Consider the following 14,643-nt stretch of genomic DNA (forward strand, 5'->3'; position numbering starts at 1 on the left):
CTGGCCCCTCCCCCCAGCCCGTAGAGCTGTACAGAGTGCGTGCGGCAGCTCCGCGCCCCAGCCCCCTAGAATCGCAGAGCCCCAGGGCAGTTGCTCCCTTTGCTACTGACTCTTTGTTTTCCTCCATTGACTTCGAGGGAGCTCAGCTCTTTTACATCAGCTGAGGATTTGGCCTTATAGGTTTTCAGAAAATTGTTCTTTTTCTTTCATAGATGTCACAAAAAGATGCAAAACCACCAGCCTTCGAGTAAAATCCTGCTCTTGGATTCACTTATCGGATCTCAGCTCCCATATTCTCTTCTGCCTGTGGGCACAATACAGCTCATTGATGGCAGTCACAAGGGAACAGAGGAGAAGTTTGAAATCTGTGAGCAGCCTCCCGGATTTCACTGGTTTTCATGCAAAATATTTGGGTATAACTTTAAACATCCATCTTGGTGCTTCGTGTATGTGTGTGCGTGCGCAAAAGTAAATGGTAACATTCCCCAAACATGTGTGTGCTACTTTGTGTGCATACATCCTTATCCACTACTTGGTAATTGATCTTGTCATCCTATTCAACAAACTGGTATTTATTTGGTATATAAAAAACTCTATCCGCACCACATGGAAGGCTATTTGTGATGTGGTGTGGGGTATCCTGACTTCAAATTATACTCGGCTGTAGCTAATTACAACTTTAATACCGGGCTATAGCCACATTGATTGCTGCTTCAAGTTTTCTTTTTCTGATTTCCCAGGCTACACCCTCTGGACAAATATAAGAAATGGTGGTTTGCTTTTATGCAGTGGCACAAAGTCTATGCTAGGCAGCTGCTTATTGTGTGCTTTATTTCCCCCAGCTGCCTGCGACAGACCACTATTCCTGGAAGGAGCAGCAGACAAATCCCAAGAGCCACTATTCTGGTCTAGACTGTTTCCCTGAGAGGCCTTTCTGCCTCTGTAGAAGGCGTGGTCAGTTAATTAATATCACCTAGCAGTATAGCTGCTCTTGTCGGTGTTATCCATGTCTATATCACCTCTGGGTTAGACTGTTGCAGTGCGCTCTCCATGTGCCTACACACCTTAAAATTCCTTGGAGGCTGAAGTTGGTACAGAAAGCAGCAGATAGCTATGGAGCAGTTCATGTTTTGGCTTGGAGGGGTAGGTGTGTTAGGGTATGTCTACACTACCCCGCTAGTTCGAACTAGCGGGGTAATGTAGGCATACCGCACTTGCAAATGAAGTCCGGGATTTGAATTTCCCGGGCTTCATTTGCATAAGGTGGGCGCCGCCATTTTTAAATCCCCGCTCGTTCGAACCCCGTGCTGCGCGGCTACACGCGGCACGAACTAGGTAGTTCGAACTAGGCTTCCTAGTTCGAACTACTGTTACTGCTCGTGGAATGAGGAGTAACGGTAGTTCGAACTAGGAAGCCTAGTTCGAACTACCTAGTTCGTGCCACGTTAGCCGCGCGGCATGGGGTTCGAACGAGTGGGGATTTAAAAATGGCGGCGCCCACCTTATGCAAATGAAGCCCGGGAAATTCAAATCCCGGGCTTCACTTGCAATTGCGGTATGCCTACATTACCCCGCTAGTTCAAACTAGCAGGGTAGTGTAGACATACCCATAGTCTGTATCTGCAGAATCAAGGAGGACCTTCGAGGCATCTTTAGGGACTAACAGATTGGCACCAGTGCTGTGAAGTCTGCAGTGGCTGCCAATTGCTCTCCTGGGGGAATTGAAAGTGGTGCTTATGACTAGAGGGGAGTAAAGAAATGAGGTTTTTTAATTGTTTGTCAAACCAAACGATAGAAAAAATAATTTTAAACCTACACTGATTTTTAAAAATTGGTTTTCCCCTGCTAAAATGTTTCATTTCATCCAGAATAATTTTTCCCCAGTTTTTCATTTAGTTAAGTTTTCAATTACATGTTTTTAAATGCAATATCATTTGAGAGTGGAACTGTTTTGAAAATGTAAAAATAAAAAGCATTTGGCCAAAACTATTTGCCAAATTCAAGTTGAATTCACAGATGTTTTAGCCACCCCATTTTGGTTATCTGGCTGGGAAAACCACTTTATCTTCTGGGATGAAATCTGACCATAATATCGGTATCGATTGTATAGTTTAATTTCTATCCCAAATGGTGATTTATGATATTGACTTCTAAGTTGGTACAGTGCCCTCAATAGGATTTATAGGACCCTAAACAGCACTATTAAATTGAGGCCCCTATGCCTGGCTAGCAATGACTTCCTATTTTTCCATACAAACACCAAGACTCTTGTCTAGCTTTGCTCCTCAAAAAGTAACTCTTACAACCCCATTCCAAAGAGCATTTTCCTTTTTTCCCAAGTTGGCATGTCTGGTAACTTTTGCATGTCCTGCATATCTGCAGGTAGCTGCAGCTCATTTTTGCAGATACAGATGCAGATACACATTTTGTATCTAGAACCCTGCAAATTTGCAGATATCAGCTTTATATCTGCAGGTACCTGCATCCATGGATGCGGCTATCCGCAGCTCACTTTTGTGGATATGGATGCGGATACAGATACACATTTTATATCCACACAGGGCTGTATGCAAGCCGTAGATATCCCTCGCCTATTGTCACCTTTCCATGCCCTGGCCAGTTCATCCAGCTACCCTCACATCTGCTCTGAAGTCTCAAGCATTTTCTCCTTCTGTTCCCTTGCCCAATACAGATGCTGCAGTGTTAGAAGCAGGCTTCTGAGGCAAGGAAGGCCCTAGGGCTCACTAACAGAGTATTGTCTAAGCATAGATAACAATCTAGATTCAGGCTGAGGCCAAGTCAGTTTGCACTCTGGTATCCACTCTCCCTGCCCTCAAGAATATGGGGTTCTAATGCACATTAATCTGGGGAATGAGTTTCCTAGTTGGGGCTGTAGTTTTCCATCAGTATCCAAGCAGTTACCCATATAAATCTGGTTAACAATTTGATGTGAAGAGAATTAGCTAATGAACTTTGCAAACAGCCTGGGTATTTGCTCTTGGAAAGTGAGAAGGCATCAAAAAACATCCCTGGCTATTACAGTCTGCTAACTTAAGCGCTGTGGCTACTGCAGAACAATTACCTGGCATCACATACCTCCCTAGATCGGATTCTAGCCTCTGTATAGCTCCATCACATTGACTGCTGCTAGATGTTGAACTATGCGTGTGTCCATCTATAACTATAAATGCCAGGGCAAGAACTGTTTCCACCTCTGTACAGCAGTTGGCAGGATGATTCCCAGCTAGAGCAGGAAATAGAGATGGGCTAGCTCTACTAGAGGAAGTGGGCTAAAAGTAGCAAGGCTGTGGCAGCATGTGCTAATTGCTTGAGTGTGTTTGCAAGGGATAACGTGGGCTTGCACTCAGGCAGCTAGCCGGACTGCATGACCAGACTGCTACTTTTAAGCATGCTAACTCAAGTAAAGCTACTGTGTGTTAATCTCTTAAGAATGGGTGTATCTTAAGGCATTTACATGGTATTTAGGGTAAACATACCCTAAAACATTTATATGCCTTCATTGTGTTTTTCTGAACATCTCAGTCTTTAATGTATATTCTGGTAACACCATTGTCAGGTCAGGAAATGTTATTCCTAATTTACAGATGGAAAACTGAGGCACAGAGAAGCTAAGTGACTTGCCAGAGGTGGAACAGGGAATCAAACTCCCTGCTAGACTACCCTCCCTTTCTAACACACTTTACAAAAATACGCTCAGGCTGTGATTTTTTTTTTTCAATGCTAAAGGAGTAGGCTGCTCAAACCCTATTCAAATTAATGGCACTTCACCATCCCAGAAGTATCAGTGACTTTGGAAATCTCCTCCTCCGTTCTCAAATGTGGGATTGAATTGTCAGCCAGTCATTGGGCTGGACCACTGACCTCACAGATGAGAATGTGAGCTGAGCTACCCACAGGTTGGGGTTCTGCTGCATTGGGACACTTAGAACTCCGAGGGGGAGCAAGTGCAGAAATAAATAAATCATGCATATCAGAGCAGAGGACTATTTCAATCAGCCTTGCTCACATCACTTTCCCAACAAGGTGCAATCTGACCTCAAACTGACCTTAAAGCAGATATTAAGGAGAATAGTTACATAATGGAGAGGAGAACAAAAATACACTCCAGTTTGCTTAGCCAAGATAGCTTGAGCCAAACTGACATGCCTTATGCCGTAGAACTTGGCTCCTTTTAACAGGAAAGGAGGACTTGGAGCACCTCTGTCTAGCATGTGTTCCCTGACCTGCTTACTCCTCCACTAAGCACCTTTCTAGCTCTCACTTTATTGTTAAAAACTAGAAGATTTACCTGGTGTTGCTCGGGTCCCAATTCAGTGCAGCAGGTTGGAGCCAGGTGAGAAGCACCTGTACATAGCCACTGCAGTTCCAGAAGGCAGAGCTGGGGGAGGGGTGCATGTCCTCTGGCTGGGGCAGGTCCAAGTCCAGGTGAGGGATGTAAAATTTTGATTAATTGGCTAATTGAATAGTCGATGCAGTTTGCATTGATTAGTCGATAAGGGCGCCTCCACCTTTGAAGTGTAGCAACAGCTCCAGGGCCCCAGGGCTGTTGCTACACTTCAAAGGCAAAAGTGCTGCTGGAAGCTCAGGGCCAGTGGGGGATGTAAGCAGTCCCTCGCTGGCCCCGTGCTCTCCATGGTGTTTCAAAGCAGCAGCACCGCATGGAGCCCGGGGTCCACGCAGTGCTGCCACTTTGAAATGCCACGTTCAGCCTGGGACAAGCAGAGGCTGCTCGTGGCATCGGGCCCCGGGCTCCACATGGCGCTGCCACTTTGAAGCACCCCCCTCTCTTTTCCCCCTTCCCTTGATGACTCTTTCTGATAAAGGCAGCAAGGGGGGGGGTGTGGTGACTAGTGTGTTGAATATCCGATAAACATTTGCTTATCTGGTAGTTGACTAGTCATTCACATCCCTAGTCCAGGTCCGTCTGCCCCCTGTATTCCCCAGCCAGTGATGAATGCAGCAAACTGTGCACTTTCCCCTCACTCCCTGATAAAGGGGAATATCCAGCAACGTTCCTATATGAATTGGGAGAGGGGAGCTTCAGCCTCCTTTGCACTCCTTAAAGCAGGGGTGGGCAAAATTTGTTGATGGGAGGGTCACTCCAAGATTTTGGAAAGTGGTTGAGGGCCACATTCTTCCATAGTATTAATGGAGGGGCCTGGAGTCTGGGATGGAAGTTGGGTGCAGAGGAGACCTTGGGGTAAGGGATTGGGGTGCAGGAGGCAGAATGGAAACTGGGAGGGAGTTTGGCTGAAGGGGGCGGTTGTGACCTAGGTCAGGGGACTGAGATGCAGTCAACGTGATGGAGTTCCAAAAGAAACACTAAGTTGACTGTATTTCACAACTTATATATTTGTATATATGTCTTCTTCCATATACGCTTTTAACGCATTACCAAAATAACAAGGAACAGAAAAAACAGCATATGTGCAATATGGGTGAGCTAATTTTACTGCCATACCCTTAACTTTTGAATTTCCTGATTCCTCCTTTCACCCACTTTTTTCTTATTTTTAGTTAGGTAGAGGCAAAATAATGGTTTACTAATGTAAGAATCTAAGGGTACGTCTACCCAGCAACTTTATTTTGAAATAACTAGTGTTATTTTGAAATAACGTAGTCCGCATCTACACAGCAGGCAGTTATTTTGGAAATTATGTCGAAATGCTGTCAAGCTGGAGGACTTCTGACTTCGACTCCTGTAACCCTAATTGTATGAGGAGTAAGGGAAGTCAGAGGAAGAGTGCTGTATTTTGAAATAAGTGCTGTGAAGATGCTCCTAATTTTGAAATAAGCTATTTCAAAATAAGATATGCAGTAGACGTAACTTAATTTGCGTAGCTTATTTTGAGTTAAACACTGCTGTGTAGACGCACCCTATTACTCATCAATTCTAGTGTTTGAATTTCCCACTATTAAGGAGCCCTGGAATGAAGAAGGAATGAGTTTCTATCAATGCTACTATTTGGTTTGTGCAAGGTTAGGATAACAGAGCACCTGTTTGCACTGTGGAAACTCCATCTTTACAAAGGATATTTTTTAAAGTGCTTTGAGTTTGTATAGCAATGATCTGTTAAAATTAAGTAATCAACAGAGTTTTGATGCCTGTCACTTTTTTTTCCTATTCTTGGTGCTCAGATTTGTTTGTGTTTTGGAGGACTTTACTATGTATCCCAATGCAACACTTAAGCTTTGTTTCACATTTGTTCTAATAGCAGCTCCAGAGCAGACCCCTGCTTCTGACCAAACAGGTGGTGAGGCCATTGATGTCACAAGAGAGCGAGACTTCATTAGGCTCTTTCCTCTATTCTGCCCCTCCCCCCAACAAGCAATGGTACTGGTCCTCAGTGAGGCCTATATTGCACCCAATTTCCAAATTCCAGCGGTTTTGCTACTGTCCTGTTCAAATGAACGATGGTTGTAATTCTCCCCATATTCATAACTAAAAATTCCATTTCTCTCAACTCATCTTTGCCACAATGCAACAATAGTTGAAAGGATGTTATTCAAATTCTTCTTCCTCACCAAAGAAAATCCACGCAGACCAAATATGAAAAGTTATGAGCTTATAAAGTCAGATGATAATGCAAATTGATTCGCAGTCTTCAGCATACTGGATGGTGCCAGTTACCAGCTGTAATGAAGTACAGGCAGTCCCCCAGTTACGAACGGGGCTTTTCTTGCCCCGGAGGACGGGAGCGGCGGGACGCCCAAATGCGCCGTGGTCCGCCGCCCCCGTCCTCCGGGGTGAGAAAAGCTGCTCCCCGTCTTCCTGGTCTGCAGGGAGACGGGGAGCAAAGCCTTGGAGCACGCCCGCAGCGGGACATCCCGGGTGCACTTGAGCTGTCCCCCTGCAGGCGTGCTCCGCGACTTTGCTCCCCGTCTCCAGACCAGCAGACCAGGGAGATGGGGAGCAAAGCCTCAGAGCACGCCAGCAGTGGGACAGCCGCGGTGCACCTGGACTGTCCCGCTGCCCGCGTGCTCTGCGGCTTTGCTCCGCGTCTCCCAGGTCAGCAGACCAATGAAATGGAGCAAAGCCGTGGAGGACTTGGGCGGTCCCGCCACCCCCGTCTCCCTGGTCTGCTGGGGTGGGGTGCAGCTAGTGCCCTCCCCAGCAGACCAGGCTTTTCTTGCCTACCCCTGGGGTAGAGCAGCTGGGGGCTGCCGGGTTGGTCCCGCAGCGCCTCTCCGGACCAACCCGGCAGCACCCCAGCTGCTCTTCCCCAGGCATCCTGATTCAGCCGCTGCTGGTCAGTTTCAGCAGCGGCTGAATCAGGACGCCTGGGGCAGAGCAGCTGGGGTGCTGCTGGGTTGCTCCAGTAGCGCCGAGGAGCCGCGCTATTGGAGCAACCCAGCAGCACCCCAGCTGCTCTGCCCCAGGCGTCCTCAAGTCAGCCGCTGCTGAAACTGACCAGCGGCTGACTACAGGAAGCCCGAGGCAGAGTTGCTCTGCCCCGGGCTTCCTGAAATCAGCCACTGATCAGTTTCAGCAGCAGCTGACTTGGGGATGCCTGGGTTTCTTAAGTTGAATCTGTATGTAAGTCAGAACTGGCGTCCAGATTCAGCCGCGGTTGAAACTGATCAGTTTCAGCAGCGGCTGATGCCAGTTCCGACTTACATACAGATTCAACTTAAGAACAAACCTACAGTCCCTATCTTGTACATAACCCGGGGACTGCCTGTATTATTGTGTCCCTTCATTTAGGCTATGTCTAGACTGCAGGCATCTTTTGGAAGAAGCTTTTTTCAGAAGAGATCTTCCAAAAAAAACCCACATTCTGAAAGAGCAACGTCCACATTGCAAAAGTGCATCGAAAAAGCAATCTGCTTTTTCAAAAGAGAGCATCCAGACTGAATGGACGCTCTCTCACATGTAAGCAGTGATTGCTATGGGTGGAATGGCTACCAAGGCACCTGTGCTTTTTCTTCTTTCCTCTTCTTCCGAAAGAACTCCCTCTTCCCCGTCCCCACACACCTTTTTGTGTAGGAACTCTCTCGCAAAAATCCTTCTTCCTTGTAGAATGAGGATTACCAATGCCAGAAAAAAACCTCTGTTCTTTTGATTTTTCTTGCGGAAGAACGCAATTGCAGCGTGGACGTCCCTCAAGTTTTGTCAGAAAAACAACCAATTTTCCAACAAAACGTTTATAGTGTAGACGTACTCTTAGAACATTTTGCCATCTTATATAGTCATGTGGCTTTAATCTTATCTGGATCCATTACAATTCTATAGGTGTAACACCAACAGTCAGAATGAAACCAGGGACCTCTGGAGCTCAATGAATAAGCCTCTACTGCATGAGCTAAAAGCCAACGAACACTCAGCTGGGATATAGAACAGATTTATTCTCTCTGTAAGCGGTCTCAGAGGGGGCAGCATACCACATCCAGCAGGTGTGTGGGTTACATATCCTGCAGTCTTATCTCCTCCAGTGTAATCTTAAAAGCATTTAACAGATTCTAAATAGATACCTCAGTCCAAAAACCTCTGAGCCTTTAAAGTCTGCTTCCAAATGATGTGCCTCTCAGGCCAATTCCTACTATTTTTTATTCCATTTTGCTGTTCGGGGGTTTTAAAAAAAGCAATACAACAGATCTGATTTCCCTCTCTTCCTCTCAGACACTGTGCAATAAACAACCAGAAAACAAATCCTTCTTTCAAAACTCTGCATATTCCTGATGGATTTGTGGATAGTGGAGTGCACGCATGAGGAAGTGCTATAAATTATAGGTAACCATGTTGACTTCTGCTCCATTGAATACATAGCAAAGGAAATGTTCAAAAGCCTTCTCAAACTGGAGGACAAAATATTTCCAGATATTAAAGCAGGCATTATAAATGGAGGAGGCTGGAAATATGGAGGACCATGGATGGAAATGCGTAATGATAGCTAAAAGACAAACTAAGAAGCCATAAAATAATAAGTTATCTGGGTCATTGCTCTTAAGTTGCAGGCATGTTCAGTGAGCATTATGGTGAAATGCTGATTTTAAACTGCTGTGAAAGATTTTTAGATGAAAATTTCTTAACACAATTTGCAGGGGAAGGAGTGCTTCTGCCTAGCCCTGAGGGGAATTCAAACTGGAATTGAAAGATGATTCTAAAATGAGAGTGAAAGAGGATTTTTAAAAAATGGTTTCCATGCAGTAGCAAAGACACAAGGATTCTTCTGTACCTGTATTGAATATCTCACGCTGCAGCATCTTGGATGTCAGAGCCTTAGGGGTATATTGCAACATATTGCATGGGCAAAAATGTCATTGATGGGCATGATGACCTTTCTGTGACCAACATTTATTCTAAAAGGAACAGATGCACTAATGCCCTTTAAGTATTGTTGATGTTTCCTCCCCTCCTGGTTTTCTGAGCTTACTGCACAAATGAGCACCTACTGTCTGAGGCCCAGCTCTTGCAACATGCAGCATGCCCTGCTGAGGGAATCTGCAGCACAATGCACAGGCATACTGCTAAACTTCATGCAGGGCTCTGCGTGCACACAGCAGTACATCCAGAGGTGGTCAGATTCAGAATTGGAGTCATAAAAGACACAGCCACTGTCTAGCACAGCATCAGAAATATATAGCCCAGTTATAGATCCCTAATTAGTGTTAGGTTTGTGGCCAGTGTGTGACGTGTTAACCTTTGACTGGCCAGTTAGGGGCATCATGTCACACATGCTGGCCCTGCTTGTGAGAAACAGTACTTTGCTTAAAAACTTATAATGTTCTGTGGCAACATTCTAGCACAGGTATCTGTCATCACTGCTGGCTAATGAATGGAATGTCAAGCCGGCACATGTATATTGAGCCCTAGTGCTGTTACAGCTAAAGGTGCTTCAAGTACCTTCAGCTCACTTTGTAGAGGCCTGTGTGTCTGTAAGCAGGAATATTTGACTTTTGTCTCTACTTCTGACTGTCAGGTATTGGTGCACATAGAATTGTTGAACTGGTTCTGCAGAAGAACCCCTTTCTTGGCCCAGTATCCTGTCTTCTGAGAGTGGCTAATGCCAGATGCCCCAGGGGGAATGAACAGAACAGGGTCAAGTGATCTATCCCCTGTTACCCATTCCCAGCTTCTGACCAACAGCGGCCAGAAACACCTTCCCTGCCCATCCCGGCTAATAGCCGTTGATGGACCTATCCTTCATGAATTTACCTAGCTCTTTTTAAAATCCTCTTATAGTCTTGGACTTCGCAACCTCCTCTGGCAAGGAGTTCCACAGCTTGAGTGTGTGCTGTGCAAAGAAATGCTTCCTTTTGTTTGTTTTAAACCTACTACCTGTTAATTTCATTTGATGACCCTTAATTCTTGTGTTAACTGACAGAAAGAGACACTGTGCAGTGTTGTTGTAGTTGTGTTGGTCCCGGAATAGTAATGAGACCCAGGTGAGTGAGGTGCTCTATTCTTTTGGTGACAGAGACAAGCTTTCGAGTTTACACAAAGCTCTTCTTCTGTCACTGGCATTTAGTGGCACTTTGATTTGACTCTTAAAGTTGCAGCAAAAATGTACATTGTTACCTGTTAGACTTATAGCTGCAGTTATATCTGTCTTAATATGGAGGGTCTTCTCCATTGGTTCTGATGTGTAGTCAGTTACTGGGGCTTGTCAGCTTTTAATGCTGTCTTTTCTTCTGTGCAGGACATGCATCTGTTGACCTGCATCTGTGCTTGCATTGACTGCTGTTATGCTGGTAAGATGCTAGCTGGCCTCCATACATATGCATGTAATCCCATTCTATGGATGTGTGAGCACTGTTTATTAGCACATCTGATAACTAGTGTTCATACATGGAAAATACAGTAATTTTAAACACAAAGTAATTTATTAACTATGTATAGTTAATGGTGGGGATAGGGAAGTAACATGACACATAGAAAAAGGGTTAAAATTTACTGGCAAATGTTGCCATCCAACTCTTTATTAACTGAATTAGGAGTCTATTAAATCAGATCTGTTACTTGGCATGAGAGAAACACATATATTGTTGGTGTTTATGGATTATAATGATTTTGGAAAGGTTTCCTAAAGGCAGTGCTAAACCACTTTGTGGCTGCAATCCAAATTGTGTAAAATAGATAATAAAATGAAATCAGTGGTGGTGTAGGAGGTTAGACAGCATGTTGTTTTCTTAAGAAGTTTAACATGCTTGTAGTAATAAGAAGCTATTTCCTAAGTAGGATTATTTTAAAGTAAAATCTTTGTAACCTTATTGCATCCACATTTTAAAACTGCTTTCGTTTCCAAGTTTAGGCAGGGTTTTTTGTGGGTATTTTTTCATACCTGCTCTTTCTTATGTAAGTAAAATACACACGTCCGGACACACTGTAAAAGGTCAGTTTTATGACTAAGTTGCCTGAGGCTGTCACTTCCTTATTGCTTTTACAACATAGAAATTTCCCCTATCCTCATAATATGTCAAACTATCAAAAAGACAATTTGAGCATACAAATCTAAAGCTAAAATTAACATGTCACATACCTCACTGTATTGGATGAACTTCTTCCAAAGCAAGTGCTCATCGTATATTACAGATATAGCCCCAGTAAAACATTAATCATAAGAACGACCATACTGGGTCAGACCAAAGGTCCATCTAGCCCAGTATCCTGTCTGCCGACAGTGGCCAATACCAGATGCCCCAGAGGGAGCAAAGAGAACAGGGATTCATCAAGTAATCCCTCTCCAGTTACCCATTCCCAGTCTCTGACAGAGGCTAGGGGCACCATTCCTACCCATCCTGGTTAATAGCCACTGATGGACCTAACCTCCATGTGTTTGAGAATAAACAAGAACTTCCATACTCCATCTTGTATGTGTAATAAAATTAATCTCTTCAATGGACTCCTGTTGGATTGTTACTCCCGACACAAATTATCCCTGTGGATATAAGTTACTTCAGAGAAACATTTCTGAGAACAAAACCGTCTATCTGCCTTGCTCGTTAAATCCTAGATCAATTTGTGCTAAATGGTAGAAAACATTAAAATGGTGGCTTAATGTAGACATCTGTTACTGTCAAGAACTCGTTGCTCTGTCCCACTTCAGAGCACTCCTCACAGCTGTTCAGAGAAGTACTTAGCCCCAAAACACAGGAGTCCTATCCCCTAGGGCTGGAGTAGTAGAAGTTGTGAATAATTTGACTTGAAGTCAAGGTGGTGTTCAGTGGTGCAGGAAATGAGCAATGCTATTTTTAAACACTGAGGAATGTATTAAAGAGCTATAACAGTTTTTATTAGACAAGAAGCTTTGGAGATTGTAGGGTTGTGATTTGAGGTAGAGTCGTTCATCATATGTGTTTTTCATGAGTCCCAAAGTGAATCTGTTTTTGTTGTTATTGCTGACATATCTGTGGGCCTATGAGAAGGGTTCAGATTCAGATGAGCATTTAAATAACACATACTGGATAATTGCATTTTACTCTGATCTAACTGGGAGGCCAGCCCTAGTTTTGAAGGCAAATGTAATGGTTGAAAATGGAGAAAACAGAAGAGCTAATTTCCACTTCTTGACCCATGACAGAAAATCATGTTCACGCAAAGAATAGTTGACATTAAAAAGTTAAGTGGGTATGAGCAAAAATGAGGTCAGCTGTCTCAGAATAAGATTCAGATCCCCAAGGCTGGAAGAAGTCACTTTGATTTTTTTCCAGATCTTTGAGTTTCTTAACAGTAAGTATCTTGCTTAAGGACTTCTTGGAGGATGTGAAGGCTGAAACTAACAGGTCCAGTCAGAGACCCAATTTTAATTTTCCTTCTGAACATAAGTCTGGAAAAATGGCATGGAAAAGTGCCCTAGTCATGGTACTGGCCCATGAGAACACTTCTAAGCCTGGCAGATCAAAAGCTGAGTCCCCTAACTTATTACATTGCTAAGCTTTTTGCTAAATTAAGAAGTTAATAGCTGAGCAAAAGAAAGTTAATGTTTGTACTGTCAATGTGGTTCTGATTCTCTGTGCTGTCCAAGGGGCCACTCTGGGCCATATTGCTGTTCACATTAAAATAACTGTCACTTTCATGTTTATCAGGAGCTCCTGCTGCCCACTGAAGTTAGGTGGGAGATGTAATAGATTTTGGTATTTGTGGTATGAGCACAATATCTAAATATAGCTATGGTGGTCTGAGGTCTAAAGATCCAGTGACCTGGGTGGGTGGGAAGCTGGGAATTGTCCACTTGATAAAAGTGAATTCCTCCCTAGTTATTACTTTGAAGGCATGTTTCCAGTCCTTGGCTTGAAGCTTGCTGTTGAAATAAGCTGCTTGTTTGGAGTTCTGCCTGCTCTTTTAAAGTGCAAAATTATAAAGAGCTGAGCTTTAATGCTTTCAATGTAAAGTTTCAAGTTGCTGGGCACAGTTCCAAGTGTTTGCCACATGGAAGATCTCATTTTCCACACTTCTGCTTCTCCCCAGCCTAGAACTATTGAGGCAGAACCCTCAGGGATGTTCTCTGTGTGCCTCTGTGCAACCCTCTGATGTAAGTGGTGATGTGCGTGGCATGTTAAGAATATTTATGAAAGTGTTTTCACAAGTGCCGAGAGGGGGGTTCATTGTCTCATCTTGTCTATGCTTGGTTGCACCCTCTGTGCATTGGGTTATGAATTACTTTTGCTCCATAGCTAGTCTACCTGAGTTTCAGGGTTGCCAATGAAAATGGATTTTTAAAATTTCATCCTAATCCCTAATAAAAACCACCACAGTTCCACGTGGGTGGTAATCCACTCATAGAATGAACTAATTGGGTGGATGCCCACCAGGATTGAGATTCTTGAATGGGCTAGTGATGAAGCTTGGTATAGTGTGGGCTGGGAAAAATATGACCTAAGGGCCAGATCCAATCCACCAAGCCACTGGCTCTACCAAGCTTGCCCTACGCCCCTCTTACCCTGCTCAGAAAATCAACTGCTTCAGCCGTTTCTCTTTCTTAGCTGTGAGCTCAGGGGAAAGGGGAGTGGTGCTTCATGGGTTGCTCCTGTCCCCAGAACAATCCCATTTCTGCAAATCGGCCAATGAGAGCTGCCTGTTTGAAGAACAGACAGCGTGTGAAGCACCTTTCCCACTTCCCCTCAGGCTCTTAATCACCAATGTACATGGCCCCTGTAGCCTGGGTGCAGGGCAGGGAAGCTGCATGAGGAACCTGCTGGCCGGAAGTCACCCAGATAAGTCTCCCAGCCAGAGCCTGCCTCTGATACCCCAGCCCCTCTCTCCTCCCAACCCACTGCCTCACACTCCTGTCTCCCTACCCCACATAAGCCAAACTCTCTGTCCTCCTGAACCAATAACCTCTCCTAGTCCCTGCACCCCAATTCCCTGCTCAAGGTCACAACTGCCTCCTTCGCCCAAACTCCCTCCCAGACCTCACTCCCCCTCCTGCACTCTAATCCCTTATCCTAAATTCCCTTCTGCACCCAACTTCCATCCTAGACCCTGCACCTCCTCCATTAATATCTTGGAAGAGTGTTGCCCTTGACCACTTTTCAAAATCTTGGAGTGGCCCCGCATAAAAAATTATTGCTCACCCCTGGTATAGTGCCTGCTCATACTGTGGCAACTGAGACTAGTGGATTCTATTATGTTTTCGTGTTCAGAATCTCTAAATTCATCCATCACGTAGCATGTCTCCCTCT

At 44.6% G+C, this 14,643-nt stretch overlaps 1 protein-coding gene across 4 annotated transcripts in view; it reads left to right on the forward strand.

Annotated features, from left to right (window-relative positions):
* Positions 1-14,643, forward strand: part of PDZD2 (PDZ domain containing 2) — a 307,796-nt gene that overhangs the window by 53,789 nt on the left and 239,364 nt on the right. For 3 of the 4 annotated variants that reach the window (XM_075932594.2, XM_075932596.2, XM_075932597.2), the window contains exon 2: positions 10,662-10,713. The exons of the other annotated variant lie outside the window; for it this stretch is intronic. The gene's annotated coding sequence lies outside the window, so the exon portion shown is untranslated. The remainder of the gene's footprint in view (positions 1-10,661; positions 10,714-14,643) is intronic. 4 annotated transcript variants of the gene reach the window in all.

The sequence above is a fragment of the Pelodiscus sinensis genome, chromosome 6, assembly GCF_052426305.1.
Source record: "Pelodiscus sinensis isolate ZL-2025 chromosome 6, ASM5242630v1, whole genome shotgun sequence".
Taxonomy (NCBI): Eukaryota; Metazoa; Chordata; order Testudines; family Trionychidae; genus Pelodiscus; species Pelodiscus sinensis.